Below are 22,939 nucleotides of genomic sequence, written 5' to 3' on the forward strand. Positions count from 1 at the left end.
AAGGCAAGCACTCTAGCACTTGAGCCACAGTGCCACTTCAAAAACCTACTTTTATATTTTACTAAAACTAAAGAAAGAAAATCTTTTCACTTTTAGCAAGCTCTGTATATGTGCTTTGTTTCAGCCCATTTTACTGTTTTACGTTGTTAGACTGTGACTTTCCCCTCACACAAAAATTAAAAGTAATTAGTTTTCCATCCATCAATTTATTTGCAAAATAAATTCACTATTTTATCTCATTTAATCCTTTTACCTTCATTAAAATTGTTAACATCATTATGTCATTTTTTGTTTTTATAAGTTTTCTTTTTTATTATTAATAAGTTTTTTATTGTGAAAATACCGTACAGAGGGGTTACAATTACATAAGCAAAGTACTGAGTACATTTCTGATCAAACATTGTTGCCTCCTCCTTTGTTTCCCCTTCCCATCCCTGCCCTCTCATGTCCCCCACTTTCCCAATGCCAAAGTTGTGAAGTTCGTTTTTGGACATAATGTCTTGTACATCTCATTGTTGCAATGGGTCCACCTGTATATCTATTTAAACAATTTGTTTTTTCCCTTCCCCTCTCCAAATTATACCAACATCAAATACAGTGAAAACAGGGGTTATACCGTGGGGGAGAGACTTATAAAGCAACAAAGAAATCATCTATAAAATGTTAGAAACAATAGCAAGAGAGAAAAACCATCTGAGACCTTATCTTGGAGTTCATTTCACCTAACATCAACTTATCAAACCATTATGTTAGGTAAATAACAGTCAAAATGCAATAGAACAAGAACACACCCCCATCCTTGCTCTGTATCTTGCCCAACATTGTGCTATACTAAGTATTAATTTGAGAGGTTACATAATTTGTTTGAGGTGAGATTTCCCCCAATGCTTTTTGACATTGTGGAAGCTTGACTTCAATTCACATTGATACTTTAATATATTTAAATGTTGCACCTGTTTCCACAAATATCACAAATTCCTTATTTCTATATAAGTACCTCAGAACTTTTTCAATAGCGTTCCTGGCAAATCAGAAAGAACTGACAAATAGGATTGCATCATGCTAAAATGTTTTTGCAAGGAACAGTTAATTAGCTAAAAAGACTGCCTTCAAGAATGAGGGATGATCATGGCCAGTTTTTTTTGGCTCTTTTTGTCAGTCGTGGGGCTTGAACTCTGGGCCTGAGCGCTGATCCTTAACTTTTCAGCTCAAGGCTAGTGCTCTACCACTTGAGCTACAGCACCACTTCCGTTTTTTAGTGGTTTATTGGAGATTAAGACTTTCACGGACTTTCCTGTCTGGGCTGGCTTTGAACCGCCATCCTCAGTTCTCAGCCTCTTGAGTATCTAGGATTACAGGAGTGAGCCACCAGTGCCTGGCCATAGCCAGTTTTATGTTGGGCAATAGCCTAATAATCCAGAATATACAAAGAGCTCAGAAACTAAATTCTCTAAGAATCACCATATTAATAAAGTGGGCAAATGAGTTAAATAGAGTCCTATCAGAAGAAATAAAACTGGCCACAGACTTATAAATCTTCAACATCTCTGGTCATAAAGGAAGTGTAAATCATACAACATTGAAATTCCAATACACCCCAGTAAGAATGACCATCTTCAAAAATACAAACAGCCCTAAATAATTCTGACTTCCACTAGTTCACACATCCAGAATTCCTTGAGTAAAGAAAAAGAGATGTTCCCTTTCAACAAGACTCTACACCATAGTTCAACATTTATGCCGTTATAGTTCTCCCTGCCTTTCCTAAAATGGACAGAGAGTCCTTTGCCAGTTATTCTTTTGTTGGAAAAAGTTAATTTGACTTTTTAACTTCATAAACAAATACACATCTGGTCATGACAAGGTACATCTTCCTGTTTATATAATGTTCATTGTAGGTTGAATTTTTTATACAATTTTAAGGCAAAGGAATTTTGGTTTTTTTTTTGCCTGTCTTTCTTGTGTTTAAAACTGAAAATGGATCAATGGTATTAAAAATGTAAACCAGATTGTTGTTTATTTTATAATACATTAATTTGAAGCTTATGGATGAAAATGGATGCCTATTTCCATTCATATGATTTCTTGGATGAATTAGATGATCTTTTTGCCTTTCATGTGTATATTTTAGAAAGAGAGGGAGAAAGAGAGAGAGAGAAACAGAGACAGACTAAGAGTTTAAGAATGTGAAGTATTACTAACATATTGTTTATCAAAATAATTCAAGAAGTTCAAACATGTTTGGAGGGTGGACAAAGAGGTAGAGGGGAAACAAAAATGGAGGAAAGAAGAGTGAACAATTTTAATCATATTCAAAATTATATAAAAATGTGATAGTAAGGATGTGGAAAGATGATGGAGAACAATGGAAGAAGTGATATAGATCAAGATGAATTATATTTATAAGCTGACTTTTTATTTGAAACCCCTTATACAATAATAATAATAATGATATATTTAAAATTATTTGTTCAAGAATTAAGTTCTGGATGAAAGTTCTAGTTCAAAATAGGAAAAATGAAAATGGAAAGAAGACAGAATGGGTTAACCCCATGAGGGTGAGCCAAGATCCATGTGTTTAGCAGGCTAGAATCCAAAAAGAAAGATCAGAAACATCAGTATCAGTGTCAGTTCTTATAATCTCCAAATTGATTGGCATTTCTTGAGTCCTGGGAGGGAGTTTGGTGTCTGTCTACATAATACTAAATATACTTAGTCTAGGAATCAGAGAAGCTGAAGGAGGTGTACTAACTGTCCCTCAGTTCCCTCATACCAGTAAACAAATGCAATGGAGAAGTTCAGATATAGAAGAACTGCTGTAGAAAATACTTTACTGGACTTACAAACTTGAAAACAAAATGATTATTGCTTTCCTCCCAAATTACCTGTAAATTTCATGGCAAAGATCTCTTATCAATCAACCTTTCTTACTGAAAGGTTGAAGGAAAAAATTTCAGGGAGCCATGGTTCAGATTAAGTAAGTGGACATATTCTAAATCAATCCCTGCAGAGAAGCCAGCTGAATCATGAAAAACTATGCATAATAACTAACCAATTAATCAAATTTACAAATTACTAGCATGCAGAAAATAACATGTACTCCAAACTGTTTCCTGTAACTTTTTACTTTAAATATTTCATTATTATTATTATTATTAATTTTTATGTTATAGGAGTTTGTTTTCAGAGCCTTCCATTTGCTAGCAAAGTATTCCACTAGTCAAACCTTTTGTTCTGTTTTGTTTTTTCAGGTCAATTTCTCAGGATCTTGTCAGGGGTTTATCTCAGATCATAATGTTCCTATAACTTCTTCCTGCCTAGTTGGAGCTATAGATGTGAAAAACTTTATGCAGCATGATTTCTGAAATAAAGTCTTAATTTTTCAACCTGGGCCAAGGGGACCTAGGGTTTCACCTATTCCTTCCAGTAATGTTTTCAGAGTGTCTGTTTGATTCCAAGGTCTTTGATCCATTTGGAGTTGATTCTGGTGCAGGGTGATATATAAGGATCCAGCTTTAGTTTTCTAAAAGTAGTTAATCAATTTTGCCAGCACCATTTACTGAAGAGGCTGTCTTTCTTCCATTCTATTGTTTTAGCTCCCTTATTGAAGATTAGATAGCTATAGGTCTGTGGGTTCATTTCTGGGTTTTCAGTTCTATTCCGTTGGTCTTGAGGTCTGTTTTTGTGCCAGTACCAAGCTGTTTTGATTACTATGGCTTTGTAGTAGAGTTTGCAATTTGGTATTGATATTCCTCCAGCACTGTTCTTTTTGTTAAGGATCGTTTTTGGTATTCAGGGGTCTTTTATTGTTCCATATGAATTTTTGGATTGTCTCTTCTATTTCCTTGAAGAATGAGGTTGGAATATTGATAGGTATTGCATTGAATTTGTACATAGCCTTGAGAAGTATTGCCATTTTCACAAAGTTGATCCTTCCAATCCAGGAGAATGGGAAGTTTTGCCACTTTCTAAGTTCTGCTTTGATTTCTTTTTTCAGGTTTTTAAAGTATTCATCATAGACGTCCTTCACTTGTTTGGTTAAGTTAATTTCTAGGTATTTTAGTTTTTTTGTGGGGCTATTGTGAATGGAATTGCTTTCCTGATTTCAGCTGTGCTCTTCTCATACAGAAAAACCATTGATTTTTGAGGGTTAATTTTATACCCTGCTACTTTGCCAAAGTTTTGAATCAGGTCAAATTTTCTTAATAGAGACCCAGAAACACAACAAATCAAAGAAAGGTTGACAAATGGGATTGCATGCAATTGCAGAGCTTCTGCATGGCAACGGATACAGCTAGCAAGATCAATAGAAAGCCCACAGATTGGAAGAAGATCTTCACTAGCCATAAAATGAACAAGGGTCTATTATATCTAAAATAAACTTGGAACTCAAAAAAATTAAATCCCCCAACAACAAATCCTCAAAGAAACAGCTGCCTGATAAATAAAGACATAAAGAGAAACTTCTCTGAAGAGGACATAAGAATGGTCAATAGACACATGAAGAAATGCTCAACCTCCCTAGCCATAACAGAAATGCAGATCAAAACAACATTGAGATTTCACCTCACCCCAGTTAGAATGGCCAGAATTAAGAACTCTAATAACAGATGCTGAAGCGGATGTGGTCAGAAGGGAACCCTACAGCATTGTTGGTGGGAGTGTAAACTTGTTCAACCACTTTGGAAAGTAGAATGGAGGTTCCTCAAAAGACTCCACATAGAGCTCCCCTATGAGCCAGCAATCCCACTTTTGGGCATTTACCCAAATGATCACAAACAAGACCATACTAAAGCTACCAACACAACTATTTTGTTGCAGTATTATTTACAATAGCTAAGATATGGAACCAACCCAGATGCCCCTCAGTAGATGAATGGATCAAGAAAATGTGGTATATATACACAATGGAATGCTATGCCTCCATCAGAAAGAATGGCATTGCCCCATTTGTTAGGAAACGGAAAGACTTGGAAAAAATTATATTAAGTGAAGTAAGCCAGGCCCAAAGAAACATAGGTCCCATGGTTTCCCTTATTTGCAATAACTAGTATATGTCTGAGACAAGCAGAAACTGTCAGATAAATAGGTGTTAGGTGAAATGAGCCCCAAGATAAGGTCTCTTTCTTGCTATTGTTTCTAACATATTTATAAGATGATTTCTTTGTTGCTTTGTATGTCCCTCCCCCCCTGGGATAACCCATTTTCACTGTATTTGTTGTTGTGTAGTTTGTGGAGTAGAAGGGAAAAACAAATTGTTTAAATAGGGATACAGGTGGACCCATTGCAACAATGAGATGTATAAGACATTATGTCAAAAAAAGAACTTTACAACTTTGGGGGGAAGATGGGAGTGCAGTGATGGTAAGGGTAAACAAAGGAGGAGGCAACAATGCTTGATAGGAAATATATTCATTACCTTGCTCATGTAATTGTAACCCCTCTATATGGTATTTTCACAATAAAAAAGTTATTAATAATAAAATGTCTTAATTTTAATGTTTTAATTTTGAAATGGTCTTAATTTTTAGTTTTCTTAATCTATTCATCCAGTGAGGGGCATCTGGTTTGATTCCATATCTTGGCTATGGTAAACAATGCTGTAATGAACATGGTTGTGCTGATGGCTTTTGTGTAGCCTTGTTTGTGGTCATTTGGATAGATGCCCAGGAATAGAATTGCTGGGTCACAGGGAAGCTCTAGAATTAGTGTTTTGAAGAAACTCCATACTACTTTTCATTGTGTTTGAACAAGTTTAAAATCCCACCATAGCATTCCCCCTTTCGACCACAACCTCAGCAGCATCCATTATAATTGGTTTTCTTGATAACGTCTATTCTAACAGGGGTGAGTTGGACTCTCAGTGTTGTTTTGGTTAGCATTTCTTTTATGATCCAAAGCATCTGTCTGTTGGACAATCTTAGTTCTTCTTTGGAGAAATCTCACTTTAAGTTTTTAGTCCACTTATTAATTGGGTTGTTGTTGTTTTTGTTTTTTTAGGTCTGGTTTTGGAGCCTCAACTCTGGGTCTGGGCGCTGTCCCTCAGCTCTTCAGCTCAAGGCTAGCGCTCTATCACTTGAGCCACAGCGTCACTTTCGGCTTATTTTCTTTTTGTTTATGTGGTGCTAAGGAATCGAACCCAGGGCCTCAGGCATACAAGAAAAGCACTCTACCACTGAGCCACCTTCCCAGCCCCTGGGTTGTTGTTTCTTTAAAGATTTGTTTGGGAGAAGTTTAATATTTGAGCTCTAAGTATATTTTAGAAAAGAGGCCTTTGTCTAATGCATAGCTAATAAAGATCTTCTCCCATTCTGTGGGCTTTCTGTTTATCTTGCTAGCTGTATCCTCTGCCATGCAGTAACATGCCTCAATATAATAAAGGCTGTATATGACAACCTAACGCCAGCCTTATACTTAATGGTGAAAAGTTAAAGCCATTTCCTCTAAAATCAGGACAAGACAAGAATGTGCACTCTCCCTACTCTGTTTCACTATAGTACTGGTATTTCTAGCAAAAGCAATAAGGCAAGCAAAAAACATGAAGGGGTAAAGCTAGGGAAAAAAGTAAAGCTATCCCTGTTTGCAGGTGACATGATCTTGTATTTAAAGAACTCTATAGACTCCTCCCCCAAGTTTCTTGAACTTATCCAAAACTTTGGCAAGGTAGCATGGTAAAAGATGAACTCACAAAAATCAGTAGCATTTCTGTATGTCAACCATAAGAAGAGCAAGACTGAAATCAGAAGAACAATTCCTTTGGTAATAGCCTCAAAATAAAAAAACCTAGGAATTAACTTAAACAAAGATGAGAGGGACTTCTATGATGAAAACTTTAAAAACCAGAAAAAGAAAATTAAAGCATATTTAAGGAAGTGGAAAAAACCTCCCATGCTCCTGGATTGGGAGGATTAATACTGCCCAAAGCTGTCTACCAATATAATGCAATACCCATGAAAATACCAACAATATTCTTCAATGATATGGAAAAAAATCCAAAATTTATATTGAATACTAGAAGACCCTGAATAACAAAAACAATCCTTAGCAGGAAGAACAGCATTGGAAAAATAGCAATGACAAGCTTCAAATGCTATCACAAAACTGTAGTAATTAAAACAGCTTGGTACTGGCACAATAATAGGCCTGAGGACCAATGGAATAGAAGACCCAGAAATGACCCTACCTAATATTTGACTTATAGATGCCTAATATCTGATAAAGGAACCAAAAACACAGGATGGAAGAAAGCCTCTTCAAAAAGGTGCTGCCAGAAATGGCTATATACATGCAGAAATCTCAAGTTAGATCCTTATATATCATCCTGCAGAGGAATCAACTCCAATGGATCAAAGACCTCAATGTAAGACTACATACCTTAAAAAAAAGAAAATATTACATGAAGGGATAAGGGAAAGACTAAGGCTCCTAGGCACAATTAGAGACTTCCTAAATAAAAATCTAGACTCACAACAAATCAAAGAAAGTCTACATGAATGGAATTGCATCAAACTGATCCCTTTTAAAATCTTTTGTACATAATACAATTTCAGTCTTAAATTTGGCTATGAAACAGTTATAAATTGCAATTAATGATTGTGTGTGTGTTTTCATATGTTTATTGAGAAAGGAACTCACTATGGAGAATAGGCTGATCTCACACTGTGTGATCTTGTCTCCATCTTCTGAATGCTGGAAGTATAGGTGTGCACATCTCACCACCTTCCAATCTAGCACAATGTGATTATTTTTGCTCTGCAGTGACTTCTAATATTTCTCATAGAACTGCTTTATCACTGTGCATTGATATATAAGATGAACATTATTAATTTATAAGAACCAAGTGCATCTTTTCAATCTTTAAATATTGAAATATTTAATGACTGTTGTGTTATTAAAATTGGTTTGCTGTATTGTTTACTATGGCTTATATTTATTATTATTTTGTCTTCTTTTCTTTATGTATGTTCTACTCACCTTGTATATCTTCAGGAGGGTGAGAGAGGGCATAGAACTGCAGGGAGAAAGGGAAAAATAGTACAGCAGTGGAGCTCACTGGACACTGATAAAAGTGAATTAGACAATTCATGGGTGGAGATGGGCAAGAGGGACTAGGAAAGAGTGAGGGAATGGAAGATACTATGCAAAGGAAATGTAAACATTACCAGATTCAAGTACTGTAATAACTCTGTACACTGACTTCATAATAACAATAAAGTAAAATTTAAAAATATGGTTTATTATATTAAATGATAAAAATATAATATGGCTTAGCTTATTTTCTGTACTAATTTTTAGGACTGTTTGCAAGTATCTTCCTTTCTGGACTTGTTAGAATCACTCCTGAGTTAAGATTTGATTTGTGACTTATTGTGGTCAATGTGCTCTGTCAAAATAGTGACACAAAGACATTTCAGTTCAAAGTCTTTAAGGTATACTGCATGGTTTCCTATTACCCTCCCCCATCCTGAAAATGCTAAGGTGATAGAGCTTCATCCCCCATCCTGAAAATGCTAAGGTGATAGAGCTTCATTTATCTCTGTGGTTCACTGGAATACATTGGCGTGAAGTTCCAGATTTCCTGTAGACAAATTCTGCACTTCCAAAAATAAGATAGCCCTTAATTCATTTTTCTAACTTGTTCCTTCTGCTTTGATTTCTGCTTTCCTAATTAAATGTTACCTAAAATTTTAACATTTTACAAAATGTAACAAAATTTAGAATGTCATAAACTTGTGACTATAATATATATATATATATCAAAATATATATATATATCAATATATATATATTGATAAATATATATATATAAATATATATATATATCAAAAATAAAGAGATGTACACATTTCAGAGAAAGAGAGAAGCATCAAGATCTCAAAAACATTTCTTTACTTGGCAAGGATGTTTAAGGGCTAGAATAATCTCATCCAACAATTATGTGTCTCTGCACTACATATAATCAAATTTAAAGAAAAACAAAACAAATAATTGTTTATACAAATCTTACCTAAATTCTCTTATTCTGTCAGCTCCTACAATGTTCAATATAATAGCATTTCACTAGTCAAAATGAATATTATTGTAAGTAAAAAATACACATTGGAGCTGGGTGCCGGTGGTCACACCTTTACCTGTAATCCTAGCTACTCAAGAGGCTGAGATCTGAGGATCGCAGTTCAAAGCCAGCCCAGACAGGAAAGTCCATGAAACTCTTATCTCCAGTGAAGCACTAGAAAACTGGAAGTGGGTGCTGTGGCTCAAGTCGCAGAGTGCTCATCTTGAGCTGAAGAGCTCAGGAACAGCACCCAGGCTCAGAGTTCAAGGCCCACAACCAACCCCCTTCCCCAAAAATATACTGTATTTCAAAGAATTAGTATAAAAGCAATTAAAAAACAATTATTTTGTGACTTTTTCATAACTAGGAATGTAGAAATGATACTTTAGATATTACTAGTTTAGCAATAATTAACATTAATCATATGTGTTTCTATGTTTGATTTTTTTCAATAGTGCTATAAGAAAACTTTTAATACATATGATTTCATTTGCATCAAACAGATTATTTGTGGACTTTAAAGATCAGATTTCTATGTCAATTAAATGCGTTTTAGAGGATAGTTCATTCAGTAAACACCATGTGCAACTTGTGACAGTATATAGGAATCCCCCTTAAAGGATATTACTTTAGAAAATTTTATATGATTTGGGAATTAATATTCATATATTTTCATAAATTTTATAAAGGTGGTGCTTAGGCCTCCCCCCTTATTTGAATTTTTACTATTTGTTCCTCAGTGCTTAAGGGAGAATTTGTAAAAGAAGATAATACTTAATATGTAATTGACATATCCTAAGAATTACTATCATCTGATTTTTATTAAAAATGAGATTAGGGGCTGGGAAGGTGGCTCAGTGGTAGAGCGCTTGCCTTGCATGCTCGAGGCCCTGGGTTCAATTCCTCAACACCACATAAGCAAAAAAGAAAAAAGCCAGAAGTGGTGCTGTGGCTCAAGTGGTAGAGCACTAGCCTTGAGCTGAAGAGCTGAGGGACAGTGCCCAGGCCCAGAGTTCAAACCCCACGACCAGACCAAAAAATAAAAAAATAAAAATAAAAATTAGATTAAAGATAATCAAGTTTGATGCTATATTTGTTTCCAGATCAGGCTTTTAAGATGTAACTTTCATTCCTTGTAGTTCAAATATACTTTCAATTTGACTCAAAATTTATGAGTTTCAAACTTGATCAGATGGCCGGAATTGTTTCTTATCCAATATTGAACTTATTATAAGTCTATACTATAAAATTAGTGATATAAGTAATTACAACAATTTTCCTTTCTTTTTCAAACATATTTGCTTGTAACCCAAGTGCCAAAGCCTTTCAGACTTGAATTTTGCTAAGAAAGTCATCTTGACAAAAGAGAAAATAATGTAAAAACAGTTGTATATGCATGGTAATTTTTTATATTTTGAATATCATTCCAGTAGTATAGAGAAGTGAAAACATACATTCATAAGCTCATCTGGAGATGTGCATATTCTTCTGGAAAGCAAAATGCTTACCAAGTATGGATTTTCTATGAGACATTTTGATACAGCAAATTACCTTTACATATTTTCATAAATAATTCACCTTGAAGAGTATGAGGAATATTGAAAATATCATTACAAAAAGAAATTGGAATGAGAATGAGAAACACTTAATAAAGCTCACTTATGCAATAGGAATTCTTCAAAGCAGTATATATATATATATGTATATATAATTCACTTAGTAAAATTTTAGTTATTATATTTTGAAAAGGAAACAACAAATATAGAAACAAAAAATGTAATTTAAAAGATTTCTCTAGCTCTAAGAGATACACATAAGATAATTTAGCAACATCCTAAATACTATATTATAAAGTCAACACTTACATTAACTCTTTCTATATTAATACTTTGTATATAAAACACTATATTATGTATACTAATATTTCTATCTTAGCTTTCTTCAGAGCATTTTAAGAATCAGGTAGAAATTAGGATTGTGTACATATTAGAATAGAGTATCAGTGAATTATGGGGATGGGTAGGTTTGGGATTGATTGTCATAAAAGATAGCATCAATAATAATGCATTGTGCTCATAAATTGGGATATTGAACCAAAACCCCTATATGCAACCTTCTTCAACATAGTTTTAAAACTTGAATTACAAAACAAAAATTAATAAATAAGTAAACAATAAGTAAAATATAAAATAAGTAAATAAAATAAGTAAAATAAAACAAGTAAATAAAATAAGTAAACAAATTAACAAATAGCAATCACTTCATGTTAAATTGAAGCTTCATGAAATGGTTCCTGAAGACAGGTACTGTGAATTTCCTTTTCAGGCACTTCTTGGGTGAACTTACAATGGTCTTCAATGACATTTTTAGCACAGTCATTGGCAAGTCAGATAGAGTTGGCTATGCCTCTCTAGCTCCACATTCATGAAATATCATTTGTCCTGGAACTACCATTTGAGGTATCTATGGTATAAACTGAGTTGAGGATGGTATACTCAGTTTGCCACTTAGAGAGGCCCTAGATAAGTCTCCAGATCATATTCTTTCTTGATCTGGTCATGAATTCTCTCACAGTGTGATTTCCCTGTACCACACAGGATAGCTCATCCATAATCCAAACCTAGCTTCACTTTCAAACTAGTATCTTCAGATGAAGGGATTTGAATGTGTATTCCAAATCTGGCAACTTAGCCACTAATGGGACTCCAAATTTTCTTTGACATATCCTGATCAGATTCATCTTCTATTCTCAAATATTTCCTGTATTTACTATAACCAGCATTCCTTTGAAAAGTTTACTTGCACTGTATAAAAAAGACTGCCTTTGACTACTGTATGATAATTACAACTACATAGCTAAGACTTGCTTTATATTTTTTCACCTTATTAAAGAAACAAATTAGAAGTAGTTTTTATTACCTTGTCTTCACTCTTAGAATTAGGCCATATATATACCAGCAGAGATTTGTACTACAACACAAATTTCCAGGTGAAGTACACACACTATTGTGTATCATTTAAATTGACTGAGTATCCTTTAGACCACATGTAACAGCTGCTGACTGACTGGAAATGCCTTTCTCATTTTTCATTTCTGTTGTTTTTTTTATTTATGTATTTATTATTGAAAAGGTGATGAGCAGGGGGTTACAATTACATAAGTAAAGCAATAAGTGCATTTGCTTTTAATCATTGTTACCCATCACTCATTATCTCGCACTTATCGCTCCCTATTACCCCCGCCCATCCAACATAATGTCAAATGAGTTTCAGTGTTGCTGTGGTTTATCCATTTTCCTGTTCTTTCTGTGATTCCCTTTTCCTTCCACATATTACATTGACTAATATATAAAACATGAGGTACAAAAAAACTCAGAAAAATAAATAAAGAAAAAATAAATCAATAAAAAAAGAACAAACTACAGGATCTAATGGAAAAACTTGGAAAAAATTACATTAAGTGAAGTAAGCCAGGCCCAAAGAAACATAGCTCCCATGGTTTCACTTATATGCAATATCTAGTATATGTATGAGTGAAGCAGAAAAGGTCAGATAATGTGATGTTAGGAAAATGAACCCTTAGATATGTATTTTAATGTCTTTTTCTTTCATGCATTTGTTTCTAACGCATTTATAAGATTATCTCTTTGTTGCCTTGTATGTCCCTCACCCACAGTATAACCCCTGCTTTCACTATATTTGATGTCAATATAACTTGTAGAGGAGATGGGGAAAAACAAGTCGTTTAAGGATACAGGTGGACCTGGTGGACCTGTTGCAACAATGAGAAGTACAAGTTGTCATGTTGAAAACGAGCTTTACAACATTGGTGGGGGGGGGAGGCGGGGAGGATTGGGTTGGGGGGGAGGCTGGGAAGGGATGTGAAGGATAAACAAAGGAGGAGGCTGCAATGCTTGATAAGAAATGTACGCATTATCCTGCCCATGTAATTGTAACCCCTCTGTACAGTGTGTTCACACAAAAAAAATTAAAAAATAAATAAAAAGAGAACATCTTGTTTCCACTAGTTGGAGTTCATGTTGATATGCTTCATTATATATAGTCCTATGCACTACACAGTTGGGTTATTGAGAACCTCTGTTAAGAATATCAAATACATATTCTAGTTCTTACAAATGAGGGAGATCACTTTTCTTTGGGTCTGGCTTACTTCAATTAATATAATTTTTTCCAAGTCTTTCCATTTCCTTATGTTATTTTCTTTCTGATGGAAGTATAGAATTCCATTGTGCATATGTACCACATTTTCTTGATCCACTCATCTTCTGAGGGGCATGTTGGTTGGTTCCATATCTTGACTATGGTAAATAATGGTGCAATTAACATTTTTATATTGGTGGCTTTAGTGTGGCCTTGTTTGTGGTCATTTGGGTAAATTCCCAGAATTGGGATTGCTGGGTCATAGGGGAACTTTATGTGTAGTCTTTTGAGAAACCTCCACACTGCTTTCCAGAATGGTTGAACAAGTTTGCGTTCCCACCAACAGTGTAATAGCATTTCCCTCCAGCATTTGTTATTAGATTTCTTGATTATGGACATTCTAACTTGTGTAAGGTAGAATCTCAATGTTGTTTTGATTTGCATTTCTTTTATAGCCAGAGAAGTTGAGAAATTCTTCATGTGTCTTTTGGCCATTTGTATTTCCTCTTCAGAGAGGTCCTCTTAAGGTCTTTATCCCACTTTCTAATGGGGTGGATGTTTCTTTGGGGGTTTGTTTTTGGGGAATTTAATTTCTTGAGCTATTGGTATATTTTAGATATGAGACACTTGTCTGTTGTGTGACTGGTAAAGATCTTCTCCCAGTCTGTAGAGTTTTGATATATTTTTTTCTAGCTATGTCCTTTGCCATGCAGAAGCTCTGCAGTTTCAAGCAATACCATTTATCCAGCCTTTCTTTGACTTGTGTTTCTGAATCTTTATTAAGAAAGTTTCAACCTGTGCCAAAAAGCCCTAGTGCTTCTCCAATTCCTTCTTTTAATATTTTCAAGGTATCTGTTTTTACCTATCCCAACAATGAGAAGAGAGAGGCTGAAATTAGGAAAGCAACTCCATTTGCAATATCCTCAAACAAAAATCCAGGAATGAACTTAACCAAAGAAGTAAAAGACCTTTACAATGAAAACTTCAAAAATCTGAAAAAGGAAATTAAAGCAGACCTCAGGAAGTGGAAAAACTTTCTATGTTCCTGTATTGGGAGAATTAACATTGTGAAAATGGCAACATTGCCAAAGGCTATATACAAATTTATTGCAATACCCATCAATATCCCAACTTCTTTCTTTAATGAAATAAAAGAAGCAATCAAAAAATTCATATGGAACATCAAAGATCCCGAATAGCAAAAACAATCCTTAGCAAGAAGAATCGTGCTAGAGGAATTTCAGTACCAACCTTGAAACTATAACAAAGCCATAGTACTCAAAACAGCTTGGTACTGGCAAAAGAATAGACCTGAGGACCAATGGAATAGATTCGAAGACCCAGAAATGAACCCTCAGACCTAAGGCAAAGGAGAGCCAAAAAAATAGAAAAATAGGATGGAGGAAAGACAGCTTCTTCAATAAATGGTGCTGGCAGAATTAGTTAACCACCTGTGGAAAACTAAACTTAAATCTCTATATATCACCCTGCACCAGAATCAACTCCAAATGGATCAAAGACCTCAAAAGCAGGTTCCTTTCTCATTTTTTGTTTGTATATTTGTTTGACTGTTTTTTTTTCTTTTTGTTGGTTCGGGGTTTTGAACTCAGGGTCTGAGCACTTCTTTTGCTCAAGGCTAATTTTCTACCAATTAAGCCACAGCTCCATTCCAGTTTCTTAGGTGGTTAACTGAAGATAAATGTCTGAAGAACTTTCCTGCCCAGGCTGACTTTGAAATGGGATCCTAAAATCTCAGCCACCTGAGTAACTAGGGTTACAGGCATGAGCCACTGATGCTCCTCCACCTTTCTCATTCTTGAGCCATGAAATCATAGTATCTTTGTCATTAAAGCCTCCCATTGATCTTGTCTTCTTTCTCTTGTTATAGTTTTGCCTGCATCAATATGCATCATGGTTCTAATGTGGATTTTTAAAGATGGGAAGATTCATGATGGAAGCAATGGGTTTACTATCACTTGTAATTATGCCTGGTGTGGAACTGTAATTTCTACCAAGAGGTACGTATATTCTTGATCATTTTAGTTTGCAGAAGCACATTTTATTAATGTGCATATCAGATAATGTCTTTTGATTCAGTATAAATATCTTCAAGTTGATAACATCTTGTTCTTCTAAATGGTTGTCTGCTACATAAAGAATCTAGGTTTTCTGTTTTTTCTCTCATTGTCAGCCATATCATAACTTATGTGTCTATGTCATTAATTTAGCAATTGCCTTGTGAGAAACATAATACTTTTTTTCTCAGAACAAGGAAGTTTCAGTAAGAAAAAATGTCAGTGTCTCAGATCAGTCATGCATGTTGTCATGAAGTAACTTAACAGAAATGGTAAAAAAAAATAAGGAAAGACAGATTGTTAGAAATGTAATGATTAATTAATGTTTAGTTAAAGATCATTCAAAAGTAGTGCGAATTCTATCAAACTGGATAAAATTCTTTTATTTGTAAATAACAGTAAGCTGCTAAAAATGAAAAAAAGGAAATAAGAAGTAATTAGCTTGAGATCTTTAATAACACAGAAGCATGATACATACCATTTTCTACTATATTAAATGCCTTTTAGAAACATTTACAACGTGTATCTATTGTATTTGTGGGTACATATGACTTTGGTAATTTATGTAGTTATAATAATAAAATAATAAATAATAAAATAATTGTTTTAATTTCTAAGGAATCCAATCTAGGATTCATGATGCTCTTTTCTGCTTTTTATTAACTCTGGGTCTATTTTCAACCTTCTTATCAGATTAGCAATATTTTTTTTCTTTTTTTATTATTATTTTATTTTATTTGTGAACATATTGTACAGAGGGGTTACAATTACATGGGCAGGATAATGCATACATTTCTTACCAAGCATTGCAGCCTCCTCCTTTGTTTACCCTTCCCAGCCTCCCCCCTCCCCCCCAATCCTCCCTCCCCCCCACCAACATTGTAAAGCTCCTTTTTGACATGACAACTTGTACTTCTCATTGTTGCGACAGGTAGATTAACAATATTAAGCTCATAAAAGTCATATTTACGGTGAGTCATACAGATATTATTTTATAAGTAGCATGTATATCATGTGATATATCTCTATATTATGTATTATCTGTATTATCTTTATATTTATATTTTATATTATTTATATATATTACTATACTATCTATATCTATTATCTGTATCACTGGATTTTAATCAATCTTTTCATAACATTTGATTTTATTAGTGTCATGGAAACTGTTATAATAGAAATAACAACGTTAAAAAAACATTTAACTCAAGTTGAAAGTATCTCACAGTCAACAAAATTATTGGATTTTTAAAACTTGATAGTTATATCCTGAATTTTATGTTATAACAGTGACTTTAATTAACACAATTTTACAAGAATTCAGACAACTTTGTCTTCATAAATATTCCATAAAAATAATACCTCATAGAAAATACCAATGCACAGGAAATGTCTTATCCACATTACATTTCTTCATTTTTCCTAATTTACTGTATTATTTTCATTTAGAGATAGTGCCTCCTTAAATAGCTTTTTAAGCAATCAGTAATGGAAAAGATACCAAATTCACATTTTTTAAGCTAAATGAAATTTCTAGCTCATAACCTGGAGGACATTTTAATAATAAAAATCATCTTACAAGTCACTGAACTTAATATGTGTCTTAATATGAAAAATATATTTTATGCATCTGGGTAAATGTTTCCTTCTAGTTTCTGGGATACATGTACATTATAAAGATTGAACATACATAATGTGACATTGCCAAATTAAATGCATACAGGTTCGTTTTATGAAATGACAATTTGTATATGTGCATGTGTGTGTATGTGTGTGTGTGTATGTGTGTATGCATTGGGAATTTTTCAGAAGGACTAAAAAAGTACTTAACATTAGTGTGTAAACGTTTTTGAGTAGCCTCATTAGCTTTAGTTTGATTTTTAGAATTGTGTTTATCATAGACCAATATAGATCTAACTCTAGCACCATTAAAAATGAAAAGACAAACAAAAAAGCAAAAAAGTTTATGCCAACAGTTTACTTTCCACTTCACTTTATGAATGTTTCATCCTTGGCACAGAAGATTCAACTTTATCTTAATTAATAAATAAGATTGGTTTAGTTGTAAGCCAAGCCCAAAGAAACATAGGTCCCATGGTTTCCCTTATTTGCAATATCTAGTATATGTATGAGTGAAGCGGAAAAGGTCAGATAATGTGATGTTAGGAAAATGAACCCTACTGTATGTATTTAAATGTTTTTTTTTTCTTTCATGCATTTGTTTCTAGCATTTATAAGATTATTTCTTTGTTGCTTTGTATGCCCCTCCCCCACAATATAACCCCTGCTTTCACTATATTTGATGTCGGTATAATTTGTGGAGGGGAAGGGGAAAAACAAGTCGTTTAAATAAGGATACAGGGGCTGGGAAGGTGGCTCAGTGGTAGAGCGCTTGCCTTACATGCATGAGGCCCTGGGTTCAATTCCTTAGCACCACATAAGCAGAAAAAAAAAGCTGGATGTGAAGCTGTGGCTCAAGTGGTAGAAAGCTAGCCTTGAGCTGAAGAGCTGAGGGACAGAGCCCAGGCCCAGAGTTCAGGCCCCACGACTGGACCAAAAAAAAAAAAAAGTAAGGATACAGGTGGACTCGTTGCAGCAATGAGAAATACAAGTTGTCATGTCTAAAACCAACTTTACAACTTTGGTGGGGGGGGGCGGAGAGGATTGGGTGGGGGGACTGGGGAGGCTGGGAAGGGATAAAAGGGTAAACAAAGGAGGAGGCTACAATGCTTGATAGGAAATGTACTCATTATCTTGCCCATGTAATTGTAATCCCTCTGTACAGTATGTTCACAATAAAAAAAAAACAGGTTTCAAAAAAAAAAAAAGAAAATCTGTATTCATTACCTTGCTCATGTAACTGTAAGCCCTCTGTACAGTATTTTTATAATAAAAATCGTATTAAAAAGAAAATAAAAAAGATTGGTTTAGTTGATTTAGTTTCCTATGGTTTCTATTTAGACCCATAATTTTCTTTTCAGCATTTACAGCCTACAAAGTAATTTTGTAGTAACTTCAGTAGAACTAAATTTTAACCCAGTGAAGCAAGATTTTTTTTAATTTAATTTTATTGAAAAGATGCTGTACAGAGGGATTACAGTTACAGGAGTAAGGTAATGAGTATATTTCTTTTTTTTTTGCTTTTGTTATTTTTCTTTTTTTTAATTTTATTTTATTTTATTTGTGAACATACTGTACAGAGGGGTTACAATTACATGGGCAGGATAATGCGTACATTTCTTACCAAGCATTGCAGCCTCCTCCTTTGGTTTACCCTTCACATCCCTTCCCAGCCTCCCCCCTCCCCCCCAATCCCAATCCTTCTCCTTCCCCCCCTTCCCCACCCATCGAATGGTGTTACCTTCTCCTTTGTTTTCCTTCTACTATTCCTTCCCTCCCTTCCCTCTCCACTCCTCCCCCACCCTGGAAGTGGTTAAGTTCATTTCCAACATAGTGTCTTGTGAGTTTCATTGTTGCAATGGGTCATCCTGTGTCCTTGTTTCAGCATTTTGTTATTCCCCTTTACCACCCCCAAATTAGATAAATGTATATAGAAGATATAGGGTTAAAAAGTCAAATACAGAGACAAAAGGGGGTATACCATAGGAGGAAGAACATACAAAAGAAAGAAAATAAAATCACAGAGTACATTAAAAACAACAACAAAGGAAAACCTCTTGTGTTCATATCTTGGGGTTCATTTCACTTAGCATCCTCTTATATGGTGATATGTACATAGCTTTTGAGCTTTTCTGTTCATCAGATAAGATAATCTTAGATATATACTAATTGTTGCATATAAGGGAAACCATGGAACCTATGCTTTTTGGGTCTGGCTTATTTCATGTAATATGATTTTTTTCCAAGTCTTTCCATTACCTAACAAATGGGGCAGTGTCATTGTTTCTGGTGAATTCCATTGTAATTATATACCATATTTTCTTGATCCATTCATCTACTGAGGGGCATCTGGGTTGGTTCAATATTGTAGCTATAGTGAATAATGCTGTGATAAATATAGTTCTGCTGGTAACTTTAGTATGGCCTTGGTTATTGTCATTTGGGTAAATGCACAGAAGTGGAATTGCTGGGTCATAGGGGAGCTCTATGTGTAGTCATTTGAGGAAACTTCATACTGCTTTCCGGAGTGGTTGAACAAGTTTACATTCCCACCAACATTGCATTCCCTTTTCTCCACACCCCCTCCAGATTATATTTCTTTATTAGCCATTCTAAATGGGGTGAGGTGGAATCTCACTGTTATTTTGATTTGAATTTCTTTTATGGCCAGAAAGTTGAGCATTTCTTCCTGTGTCTATTGGCTATTCTTTTATTATTATTATTATTGTGAAAATACCATACAGAGTGGTTACAATTACTTGGGCAAGGTAATGAGTACATTTCTTATCAAGCATTGTAGCCCCCTCCTTTGTTTACCCTTCCCATCCCTTCCCATCCCTCTCTCCTCCCCTCCCTCACCTCCGCCCCGCCCTGCTCCACATGCACCCCTACCCTGCACCAAAGTTGTAAAGTTCATTTTTTGACATAACAATGTCTTGCACATCTCATTGTTGCAATGGGTCCACCTGTATCCTTATTTAAACAATTTGTTTTTTTCCTTCCCCTCCACAAATTATACCAACATTAAATACAGTGAAAACAAGGATTATACCGTGGGGGAGGGCATACAAAGCAACAAAGAAATATCTTATAAATATGTTAGAAACAATAGCAAGAAAGAAAAAACATTTAAGTTCTTATATTGGGGTTCATTTCGCCTACATCAACTTATCTGATCATTTCTGCTTGTCTCAGACATATACTAGTTACTACAAATAAAGGAAACCATGGGACCTATGTTTCTTTGGGCCTGGCTTACTTCACTTATTTCCTCTTCAGAGTAGTCTCTCTTTAAGTCTTTAGCCCACTTATTAATCAGGCTGTTGTTTCTTTGAGGATTTGTTGTTGGGGGATATAATTTTTGAGTGTTAAGAATATTTTAGATATGAGGCCCTAGTCCACTGTACGATCTTCTACCAGTCCATGGACTTTCAATTGATCTTGCTAGCAATGTCCTTTGCCATGCAGAATCTCTGCAGTTTCATGCATCTAATTTGACCAACCTTTCTTCGATTTGTTATATTTCTGGGTCTTTATTAAGACCAAGAAGCCCTAGAGTTTATTCTATTCCTTCCTGTAATGTTTTCAGGGTATCTGCCTTTACTCTGAGGTCTGTGATCCATTTGGAGTTGATTCTGGTGCAGGGTGATCTATAAAGTCCTAACTTTAGTTTTCTACATGTGTTTATCCAATTTTTCCAGCACCTTTACTAAAGAGGCTGTCTTACTTTCATTCTATTTTTTAGCTCACTTATAGAAGACCAAGTGGCTATTATAAGCATGTAGGTTTATTTCTAGGTCTTCAGTTCTATTCAAATGGTCCTCAGATCTATTCTTGTGTCAGTACCAAGCTGTTTTGATTACTATGGCTTTGTACTAGAGTTTGAACTTTGGTATTGATATACCTCCACCATTATATGGATTTTTGGATTGATTCTTCTATTTCATTGAAGAATGAGGATGGGATATTGATAGAGATTGCATTAAATTTGTAGATAGCCTTTGTCAGTATTGCCATTTTCATGATGTTAATACTACCAATCCAGATGCATGGGAGGTCTTTTCATTTCCTTTCCTTAGTTCTGCTTTATTTACCATTTTTAGGTTTTAAAGTTTACATCATAAAGGTTCTTCACTTCTTTAGTTAACTCCTAGGTATTTTATTATTTTGTGGGGCTATTACAAAAGGAGTTGCTTTCCTCATTCCAGCCGCTCTCTTCTCATTGTTGGCATACAGAAACGTCATTGATTTTTGAGGATTAATTTTGTACCCTGATACTTTGCAAAAGTTTCAAATCAGCTCAAGTAACTTGGGAATGGAGTCCGTAGGGTTCTTTACATACTTAATCATTTCACCTGCAAAACAGGAGAGTTTTACTTAATCTTACCCTATTTGGATCCCCTTTATGTTTGCGTCTTGTCTTATTGCTGTAGCTAGGCATTCTAATACTAAATTGTAGAGAAGCGGAGAGAGTGGACAACCTTGTCTCATTCCTGAATTTAGAGGAAATGGCTATAACTTTTCACCATTAAGTATTATGTTAGCTGTAGGTTTGTCTTACACCACCTTTATTATATTGAGGAATGTTCCATGGATTCTTAATTTCTCCAGAGCTTTCATCACAAAGTGGTGTTGGATCTTATCAATTGCTTTTTCTGCATCTATTGAGACAATCATGTCGTTCTTATCCTTGCTCTTGTTGATGTGATGAATTGTAATAATTGATTTGCATATATTGAACATGCTTTGCATCCCTGAGATGAATCCTGTTTGATCGTGATGTGTGATTTTTTTGATAAGTTGTTGAAGTCAATTGGCCAAAATTTTGTTGAGAAGTTTTGCATGGATGTTCATCAAAAGAAATGGGTCTATAGTTCTCTTTTTTAAAAGTTTTTAATGTTTTTTTTTAAATTGTGAAAATACTATACAGAGGGGTTACAATTACATGAGCAAGGTAATAAGTACATTTCTTATCAAGCACTGTTGCCTCCTCCTTTGTTTCCCCTTACTATTCCTGCCCTCGGGTCCCTCCCTCCCTGAGCCAAAGTTGTTAAGTTCGTTTTTCTACTTAGCATCTTGTACATTTCATTGTTTCAATGGGTCCACCTGTATCACCATTTAAATCAATTTGTTTGATGACTTCCTGCCTGGTTTTGGGATGAGGGTAGTGATGGCTTCATAGAAAGAGTTCGGTAGTGAACTTTCACTTTCAATTTCATTGAAGAATTACAGGAGTATTTTGAGTTCTGCTTTGAAGGCCTTGTAGATTTCAGCTGTAAATCCATCTGGTCCTGGGCTTTCCTTGGGTAGGAAGACTCTGACTGCTGTTTCTATTTAGATGCTGCTGGATATGGGTCAGTTAAGTTGGTATAACTCATCTTGTTTTGTTTGGGCATGTTGATATTTGCTAGAAATTCGTCCATTTCTTCCCGATTCTTAACTTATTAGCATAAAAGTTTGAGAAGTATTCCCTTAAAATGTTCTGAATATTGGCTGTTTCTTTGGTGATGTTTCCATCTCATCTCTGACTTTGTTTATTTGGGTGTATTCTTTTCATTTTCTGATAAGATTTGCTAAGGGTCTGTCAATTTTGTGAATTGTTTTGAAGAAACAAATCTTTGTTTTGTCAATTCTATTTTGGGGGGACTGTATTTCCATTAATTCTGATTTAATTGTAATTACCTTTTTCCATCTACTGGGTTGTGGTTTGGCTTATTGCTCTTTTTCAAGGAGATTCAGGTAAATCATTAAATTGTTGGTGTGAAGTCTCTCTAATTTGTTGATATAGGAACTTGGAGCTTAAATTTTCTTCAAAGTCCTGCCTTTGCTGTGTCCCAAATCATCTGGTAATCTGTATGTTCATTTTTGTTAAAATATCATGAATTTCATTTCTAATCTCTTCCATGACCCAAAAGTTGTTCACCAGTGTGTTGTTCAGTCTCCATGTGTTACAGAATTTTCTTTGGTGGCTTTTCGTGTTGAATTCTTAGTTTATTCCTTTATATTCTGAGAGAATGCAAGGCAT

This window comes from Dipodomys ordii, unplaced genomic scaffold, assembly GCF_000151885.1.
Source record: "Dipodomys ordii isolate 6190 unplaced genomic scaffold, Dord_2.0 Scaffold16, whole genome shotgun sequence".
Lineage (NCBI taxonomy): Eukaryota > Metazoa > Chordata > Mammalia > Rodentia > Heteromyidae > Dipodomys > Dipodomys ordii.